We start from the raw sequence: 9,506 nt of genomic DNA, 5'->3' as shown, positions 1-9,506 counted from the left end.
TCCACACAAGTTAATCCATACCTGGGTTGGGGTAGGGGCAATTTGATATGTCCAATTTACCTAACTTGCATGTTTTCCCCATTCAGACTGCCAGCGACTAGCAGGTGCAGAGCAATCCAATCTCATTAATTTCAATGGAAGCTTGGCGACACGAGCAAAAGTGACTGGATGGATGTGTCCAACGAAACGGGAAAGTTAAGAAAAGTTTAACTTAAAGGCGGAGTCCACGATGTTTGAAAGCCAATGTTGATATTTGAAATCACCTAAACAAACACGCCCCTACCCCAATAGAATCTGAACCTTCTGTTGATAGACCCGCCCCACACATACGCAACCCGGCAAGGATGTCGATTAGTAGACACGCTCCTTACTGCTAATTGGCTCTAAGTGTGTTTTGGTAGTCGGCCCATCTCCTTTTCCAAAGCGTTTTTCAAACATCGTGGACTCCGCCTTTAATGCAAATGATGAGCAATTTTCAGGAGCGGCTACCAACGGGAGCGAACCAGTGGAGTTCACGTCATCCTTCTCTCGTTGGTTACTGGAGTGAACGGTACTCATTTGTTTTTGACAAACAGATTTAGTGACGGGCGAGAAAGTCGCTGGCGGTCTAAACGAGGCTACAGGAAGAACATGCAAACTCCACACAGAAAGCCCACCTAACCTATATCCAGGGCTCTGGGGACCTTTCTTTGCTCAGTGTTACCCACTGTGCCGCCCTGATTTGAAGTATCTGCTTGTTAAGTATGATGTAGAATGTTATGATTCTAACGGATACAGGAGAGGGCTCAACATTTACGCACCTCGACTGTCATAAAAAGAAACGCTACTACATACAAATATATACTATTTACAAATATCTTGGTTAGGGTGTGATGCCTACTCAATCCCTGATGCGTTCTTCCACCCGCTGACCGCTGCTACCAAACTAACACTATTTTTACAACACTAAGGCTTTAAGAGCGGTCCATCTTTACTCTCCTCCCTCCTTGCGTCGCATTCAAGGATCGATACATATTGACTGGCAAGATGGAGGTGAGCGGACGCCAAAACAACCAAAGTAAGTTGTTCAAAACATTCTTTTTAGTAAACTCTGTGTACACAAACAATGTTCTCAATGCTCGAGTTCACGTGTACAGACAAATGTACAGACAAATACTTCGAGCAAAGTATCATGTTGTGTCGAGCCTCCTTAGTGTTGTAAAAAATAGCAATTTTGATGCTCACAACATATTAAAGGCATAGCTTCTAGTTCTTTTGCGACCACTTCAGGTACTCAAAATGGTGGAAGACAAGTGAGTGACGTCAGCTGATATTCATGAATTGACAGGATTAACAAAAACATATGTTTGCTAGTTAACTCAGCACATAATTGCTTGGAAAAATACATTTGAACGTAAAATAATATAATTAAATGCAAGATGGAGGCTGACTGACATACTTTAAAAAAGATATTAGCCTTTTGTTAATAGACGGCCAACCCCTAAGTACCCTAATCCGATCGCGGCTCTCCCGGGTAGTTCTAGCGGGAAAAGGTATTGCAAAGTGGTCAGGCTAATGTCCTGTGTTTATTCCACAAGATTTATGGATAAGCTGTTTGATTTATATTTATTAGATTTTTTTCAAAAATGTTATTTACCCTGCTGTGCATGAACAAAGCTGTTTTTCAATTTGTTTGCGTATGAGGCAGCTGCTACTTGCGATGGGACCTCTTCATCCGGACCATGTAACATCACTGTTTTGTCGCCCCCATTTTTGTTTCCGGTCGCAGCTGTGCACCCTAGCAAGAAATATGTGGTGTTGGTGCTGGTTTGCTGGTGACCATGGGAATTATGCTGGTCAAAGGAGGTTCATAAAAAGATTACAATATGCACGGGATATGTTGTGCTGTTGGATGTAATCGCAGTTATCAGAGGAACCCCAAACTATTTTTTTCTATACCAAATAAAAATAATGCATTATAACTTACCAATAAACTTTAGAAATATAGTAGAGATAATGGTTTTATGCTTACTCAAAAGATGCGGTTTTCTGTAACTGTGGGGTGCAGGGCTGTTATGGTAACGGTATACAGCGTGCTATTGTTCATTCACGTTAGTAAATTATGTTCACCAAGTTGCCTACTCTATATATCATGACAGGTATTTTATTTTATTTATTTTTACAAGAAATTTCTAATTTCTGGACAATTTAATACAGAATATGACAAATAATGCAGGATCCCAAAAATGCGACATTTTGTTGATTTTTTTTATTTCTTCCACGATTGCAAGGAACTGGAGGGACTGGCTGGCAGCCGACATCTAACTCCAGATTGATGATAAATGTTGAGTCTTGATCATAGACTGTAAAAAAAGATGGACGACGCGACGTTGCCTCCCACCATTGTAATGAATTGAAGCCAAAAATGTTACGTAAAAACGTCAGTTTGGAGCCGAGGCATGCGCAGAAGGAATCGTCCGTGAAGCCAGAGGCGGAGCCGCGGTATCAAACTTCCGCCCAAACGCTCGTGCGACCAATTCAACCACTCCAATCATAACGACACGCCCCGTTTCTATAGCATCAAATTACAAGCTAAAATGAAACTTATCACAAAAATTAACACTTGAGAACATATATCAGCGTGATAACAACTACTTGAAAGGACCAAAACCATCTTTCGAAAACTTTTATTGGAAGTGTAAATATTTTTTTTATTTAGAGCAAAGTCCTATTTATTTGAATGGAGAGGGCGGGGTTATGACTTGTACTGCAGCCAGCCACCAGGGGGCGATCAAAGAGCCAGAAGCTTCACTTTTCAAGGCTTATGAGGCACACCCGGTCTTGATATATAACAAAGCTGTCGTGTTAAGTGATGCCTGTAACTTAGCGTCCTCGGCAGGGGCGAAAATTTCATCTAAATGTTGGGGGGGGGATAAACATAAAATTTTTCAAGAACAATTTTTGAAGGGGACACCAATAATACAGGCAAAATTACTTGAAAGGAAATGTGTAAAGAGAGAAAAGCTTTACTACTATTCTTAGTGTATTGGAGACCATTCCATTTTCATTCTTAAAGTTTCTTTCTGGTTCAATGGAAAAGCTGACTAAATTGACCAAAAAATCTTCAAAATCATAAAAACATTTTCATTGCAATGTTTTTTAAGTTGTTTGCACAGTCAACCCACCAAAATACAATGAAATTTGAACTTAACTTCAACATGTATTTATTTATATAGCACATTTAGTAGCAACATTGTTGCTTCACAGTTATATTAGAACATACAAAACTCTTTTAGAAATAAACCCTCACACAACTGTATAGTGAGATCAGTATAGACAAGTAACTTTTAACTTTTAAAGTAATGAAAAGCATCAATATTGTAAAAGTGTCCCCATATTAAAGAAATTGAATTATTTTGTAACAAATAAAATTATTAGGTTATAGACATATGTAGTAATAAAACATAGATTTAATTTAATTCAAACTTGCATGATAGGACAGGCGCTAAACAAAAGTACCAAATGTTTTTTTTTCTGGTTTCACTGTGCCCCACAAACTCTTGGCATATCTTGTTTATGTTAAGGCTGTTCAGCCTGTCTTTGTGCACATTGCACACTAAAAGACTGTTGAGTCTGTCTTGGCCCATTGTAGCCCTTAGCCATGTCTTCAGTCTCCGCAATGCACTGAATCTCCTCTCAGCTTCACATGAGGACACTGGCACCACCAACAAAATTTTGACCAGGACCTCAACTTGGTCAAACAACCCCCAAACCTCCACTGGCATTCCCCTTAGGACCTCTGCTGCCTCTCCACTGCTGCTACAGGGGTATTTCTGGTGAAAGAGGGGCAACTGTACTGAGAGAGAACCTCTATGCAACACAGGATACTCAACTATTAAATCAGTTAACACCCCGATCAAAAGGATACTCGGTAAGTTTTGCAGAGTCTATAGACTGTCTTGATTGAAACGGTCACCAAACTGAACCCCTTCACACAATCCAATACTTTAAAGAACTCTGCCCTGTAATGATCTACTGCTTTGCCAGCAAAGCGCCTTGAATTTGCTGTCTCAATAGAGTCAACTGATTCAGTGGAGTTAACCAATGCTGTAGCTTTCTCATACAGTTCAAGATAGCTCTTGTCATTTCTCTTTCCCTGAAGAAAGGATCGGACACAATCTACTGCAGTCTGCATACCAGAGAAAGTCTGGGTCTTCTTCTGCAGTGAAATGTTTAGGCATTCAAGCTCTCCAACAACAGCAGAAGTAAGTGTGAGGCCCAACACAGTCTTACCTTTGCTGAAGAATAAACCACTGGCAGTTGAAGCTGTTCTAGATGTACTTTTTGCCATCTCCTCTAGGCCGCCAAGTCCCTGCTCATACTGCCCTAGCACAGCTATTATAGCACAATTGCTCACAGTCCACCTGGTTGGACAAAGGGGTTTCAGTGTGGTAATGGGTACATTTTCAGAGGTAACTATGTTTTCAAACATTCTCTCAAATTTTCCTGACTGGCTAAAAAGGATGCCTAACTGGTGGACCCAAGAAAGGCAGTCCCGAATCATTGAGGGCACTGCAATGCACATAGAGGGCTAATGGCTGCTGTTCCTTCACTATTGCCTGTGCACCACTGTACTTTCCTGCCATGTTTGAAGATCCATCGTAACTCTGCCCACGTAAAGCAGACATGGGCAGATTAAGCCTCAACAGCACATCAGTTACCATCTTGGCAATGCCCTGGCCTGTTGTCTCTGATAAACTGTATAATCCAATAAATTCCTCATGCAGAACAAGGTCATGGTCCACATAGCGCAGGCAGACACTTTCCTGCTCAACACCAGAAATATCCTGGGTACCATCAACTACCACAGAAAACTGAACAAGGGCTGGAGACCTAATCTCACTTGCAATGCCTCAGATTATTGTATTGACCATAATTTTCAGGATTTCATTCTGTGATTTAGGGCTTGTGTATGCAATGTTGTGATCTGTTAACCATTTCAATAAAATGGGATCACCCTCTTCTGCCATAAGTTTCAGGAGCTGATACAGATTCCCACTTTCATCAGTATGGCCTATTAAAGATTGTCCCTGCCTGGCCACATGCCGTACAGAGCTAACAATTCTCTTCAAGCAATTGCCACCTCCTGCTGTTTACCCCATGCACTGGATAACTGTGCACTGATTGGGTTTGACTGATGTGCACTCACAGTCACATAATGTCGGTGGGCTTGGAAGGTCTGGTGTGCTGTACATTTTTCAATGGCTTTTTTCCAATTTCTAAAGCCTGTACTAATGAAAGCCGCATCAGCTCTATGACCTAAAGGGTACTGATTAGAAACACCTTTGCTGCAGTAAAAACACAAGACCCCTCTTACTGATGGACTGTAATGTAGCCATGGAAAGTCTTTGTACCATTTCTCTTGAAATGCCAATGACTTGTGTGGAAGTATTTGTTTTTCGATACACTTGGGATGTGGTTGGTATGGCTTTGTGCAGTCACTGAGATCTGAACTATAGACTATGCTCATGTCCCCTGTGCGGTGCTTGCAATACTTGCAGTCTCCTTGTGCTGCTTTCTCTGTCTCTTTCCCTGGTTCTGACCCTTCCTCTACTCTCGCTGTCTCAGGACAGTCTGACTCCTGGAACAGAAGATGTGTTGCATATTCCTAATAACTACCTCATCCAACCCAAAAGCAAGACTTCTAAATAAAGACACTTTTTTTCATAACACTTGTTAAATTGGCTGATCCTACTATAAATTGTTGAGCCAGTGGTGCTCATCTGCTAAACAGACACACCTCCAAAAAAAAATAATTAACAAAAGCTCAACACACTTCTTGAGATTCTAAACCTGACTGTCCCTGGTTTCCCTGTCCCTCACTTTTTTCTTTTCTCTGGCCAACAACACAAAGCAATTATTTAAATATGTGTTTAAATATGTAAGGTTCATAGGTTCACCACACGGTAATATAACTATTAAATTATCTTTTGTCCTTCACATAGTATTTTAGGTTACCTAATTATGCATGCATCATCTTTTGTGTAAATTTCATAAATGTAATCAAATTAAATTATAATAAGACACAAAAGGACTGTATCAACAAAATATTTGCAATGGAGAGGAAACACAGAAGCTGCATTTGAAGTGGCATTTAGATGCTTTAACACAGACATAAATTATATTTTGAAATTAAAACCGCCAGTAGGAGGCAGCAAGTCACTGTTAATGATTGAGTCATTGAATCGTTACATCCCTAGTTGAATCTCAATCGCAAGTCCCATTAAAAATGCCTGTCTGAAATCAATTCTGAATCACAAGGCTGCGATTCTTTGTTTCATGCACAGCTTGTGCGTGTACTACGGCATTTGGTCAGTAGGAAGTCCTTATCAATCTACAATCGTTATGAGTCGGAGTCTTTTATAACGTGCATTTAATAAAGCAACACTCGTTAAATAATAATCATTCAAAAAATTATTTATTGTCATGAAAATACCTGAAACAATTTGAAGAACAGCGTATAAATATAGACATTTCCTGGAATAGCGTTTATAATGCTGCTACTTCTATGGCACAAAGGAAGTTTCTGCAAGAGAGCGCCCCCTGGCGTTCGGATGTGCCGGGATTTCACCGTTATTAATTCAAATTCATTCATTGAGAAAACGCGCATTTGCACGGTTAATCATTACACCCCTAGATTCAACTGATTTATTCAGTAAGGAAACACCATTTTTTAAAGGTCTTGTCTCGTCTTGGAATCGGCCCTATTTTTACTCGGTCTCGTCTCGGTCTCAGACAAAGAGGACTCTGAATTTTATTTAAAGACAGGTCAAGACCACAACAATGGCACAACACAAATTTATTTTTTATCATTCATTTTAGGCAGTTTATTCAGGTTTGGCATATGATGCATTGTTTAAGCACTGTTTAAGTTTCTCCTGCGTTGTGTTAAGTGGATGGCAAGCCATGGAAAGACAGTTCAGAATAAATGGTTGATTTCAGCCCAAGTTCGTTCACTTTTATTTGCTTATAGACAAAGATAAATTCCCACATATCTGCAATGCCTTTGATTATTTTATCAACTTCTCTGATGTCATACACACACACACGCACGCACACGCACACACACACACAGACAAGAAGTGCCTAATCATATGCATATTCTACATTTTATCATAAGTTTTTTTAATGCAGTGACTTGCATTGGTATTGAACTTCACTTGGTCTCGGCCCATCTTGGCCTTGACTTGGTCTCGACCCTTTTAAGTCTTGGTCTTGTCTCGGTCTCGGCCTGTCTTGGTCTTGGTCATGACTTGGTCTCGACTACAACACATTCATACTACCAGGATTCATACTATACAGTACCTACTGTTTTAATGGCAAATCGGGAAGCTGTGGAGGAGCTGCTGCCCGGCCTTTGCAGATCCAATTTGCGGTACAGTGTGCCTCAAATCACCCTGGCTCCAGACGTTCGCAGGCGACCGAGGCGTACTGCAAGCGAGCACCCCTCGCGATGTAGCTTCACGGACCGCGTTCGGGCGAACGGAGACGCCATCACCCAGCATGAAAGCGGTTAGACTCCGCTTGTTATTGTAACCTGCACTACCTGCCACATGTACAGTTTAGCTTCTTCCGTCAGCACAGAGGGGCTTATATGTGCTAAGTGTATTGAAGTAGTAAGGCTGACGGAGAAGGTTGCAGAACTAGAAGCGCGCATCCGAACGCTAGTTGAGGACAGTAAGACCACTAATGCTAATGTTTCAAACACTGTTTCGGGTGTGCCTACTGTAACGCGTAATACACACGTTGCTCGGTTCCGGCAACTGAGTTAAGGCGGCCGACTAACTGGGTGACTGTCAGGTGGCATAGTCATATCCGGTGCCCACCGGAGACCCCCCTAGTAATTTCTAACAGATTCGACATTCTAAGCAATACACCGGCTGAGACATCTGTTAAAAGTGCCCTGGTTATTGGAGACTCGATACTCAAGAACGCGAACATTGAGGCACCAGCCACCATAGCTGACTGTATACCGGGAGCCAGATCGTCAGACATTAGATCCAAACTTAAAGTGCTGGCTAATGCTAAGCGTAAGTTTTCTAAAATTGTTATTCATGCTGGCACGAATGACACCAGACTCCACCAGTCAGAGATCACCAAAGATAATATTAAAGAGGTGTGTGAAATTGCAAAAACAATGTCAGATAATGTTATATGCTCTGATCTCCTCCCTGCCTACCGGGTGATGAAACTTATAGCAGATTAGTCTCTCTTCACAACTGGATGTCAAAATGGTGCCCTCAGCATAACTTAGGGTTTATTAACAATTGGAAGCATTTCAGGGGGGAGACCTGACCTGCTAAAGAGAGATGGCCTCCATCCGTCCCCGGAAGGAAATGCTATACTCTCTAGAAATCTGACCAATAGTCTTAGTTCTAATACAGTCTGACTACCCAGGGCCCAGGTCAAGAAACTGATAGATCGGCTTACCCGTCCGTCTGTTAGCTGCCTTAACATGTCAAGATCACATATATCCCAGCACTTAGAGTCTATCTTACCAGAGTATCAACACATTTCAACTGTGTCCGTTCCTCGAACAAACAAACAGAGCACCGTTTACCTCGTCTCGTACAAATCTTATTAACATAAATTTAGAAAACAATACATTTACAGATGAACCTCGAATGTTAAAATTCGGCCTTCTTAACATTAGATCGCTTACCAATAAAGAACCTATTGTCAATGAAATATATTACTGACCAAAACTTAGATGCACTCTGTTTAACAGAGACCTGGCTTAAAGCAGACGATTACATTAGTTTAAACGAATCCACCCCACAAGACTACTATTATAAACACGAACATCGTTTAAAAGGGAGAGCGGGTGGTGTAGCTACAATATACAACAAAATTTTTTAAAGTAAACCAAACCATAAATCCGAACTAAAATTTAATTCATTTGAAATAATGTTTTTAAATATGGAAATAACTGATCATAACCACAAACAGCTTTCTTTTGTCCTTGCTACAATCTATAGACCATGCAGATTTTCATTATCAGATATCCTGTCTGAGCTTGTATTCACTGTAGATAAAGCTCTTATCGTTTGTGACTTTAATTTACACGTTGATAACCCAAAAGATACATTAGGATTAGCGTTTATGGATGTTCTAAATTCTCTCGATATTAGACAAAATGTGACAGGGCCCACGCATACCTGTAGACACACATTAGACTTAATTCTGTCACTCGGGCTCAATATTAATGACATCAAAATATCACCTCAGAGCGATGCAGTTTCAGATCATTGCCTTGTCTCATACACGGTACTTCTAGATAGGATCATTTGATCCACAATATGCTACAGACTAGCCAGAACAATAATTTCTACCACTAAAGATAGCTTTATTAGCACTCTTCCAGACCTTTCCCAAATGAAACATGTAGCAGATAACCGTGAAAATCTAGATATTGTAATAGAAAACCTGAACAGTATTTGTTCTAACACACTGGATGCCGATAACCA

This window comes from Misgurnus anguillicaudatus, chromosome 20, assembly GCF_027580225.2.
Source record: "Misgurnus anguillicaudatus chromosome 20, ASM2758022v2, whole genome shotgun sequence".
Taxonomy (NCBI): Eukaryota; Metazoa; Chordata; class Actinopteri; order Cypriniformes; family Cobitidae; genus Misgurnus; species Misgurnus anguillicaudatus.
The sequence above is the reverse complement of the archived record's forward strand: the minus strand, read 5'-3'. Positions refer to the sequence as shown.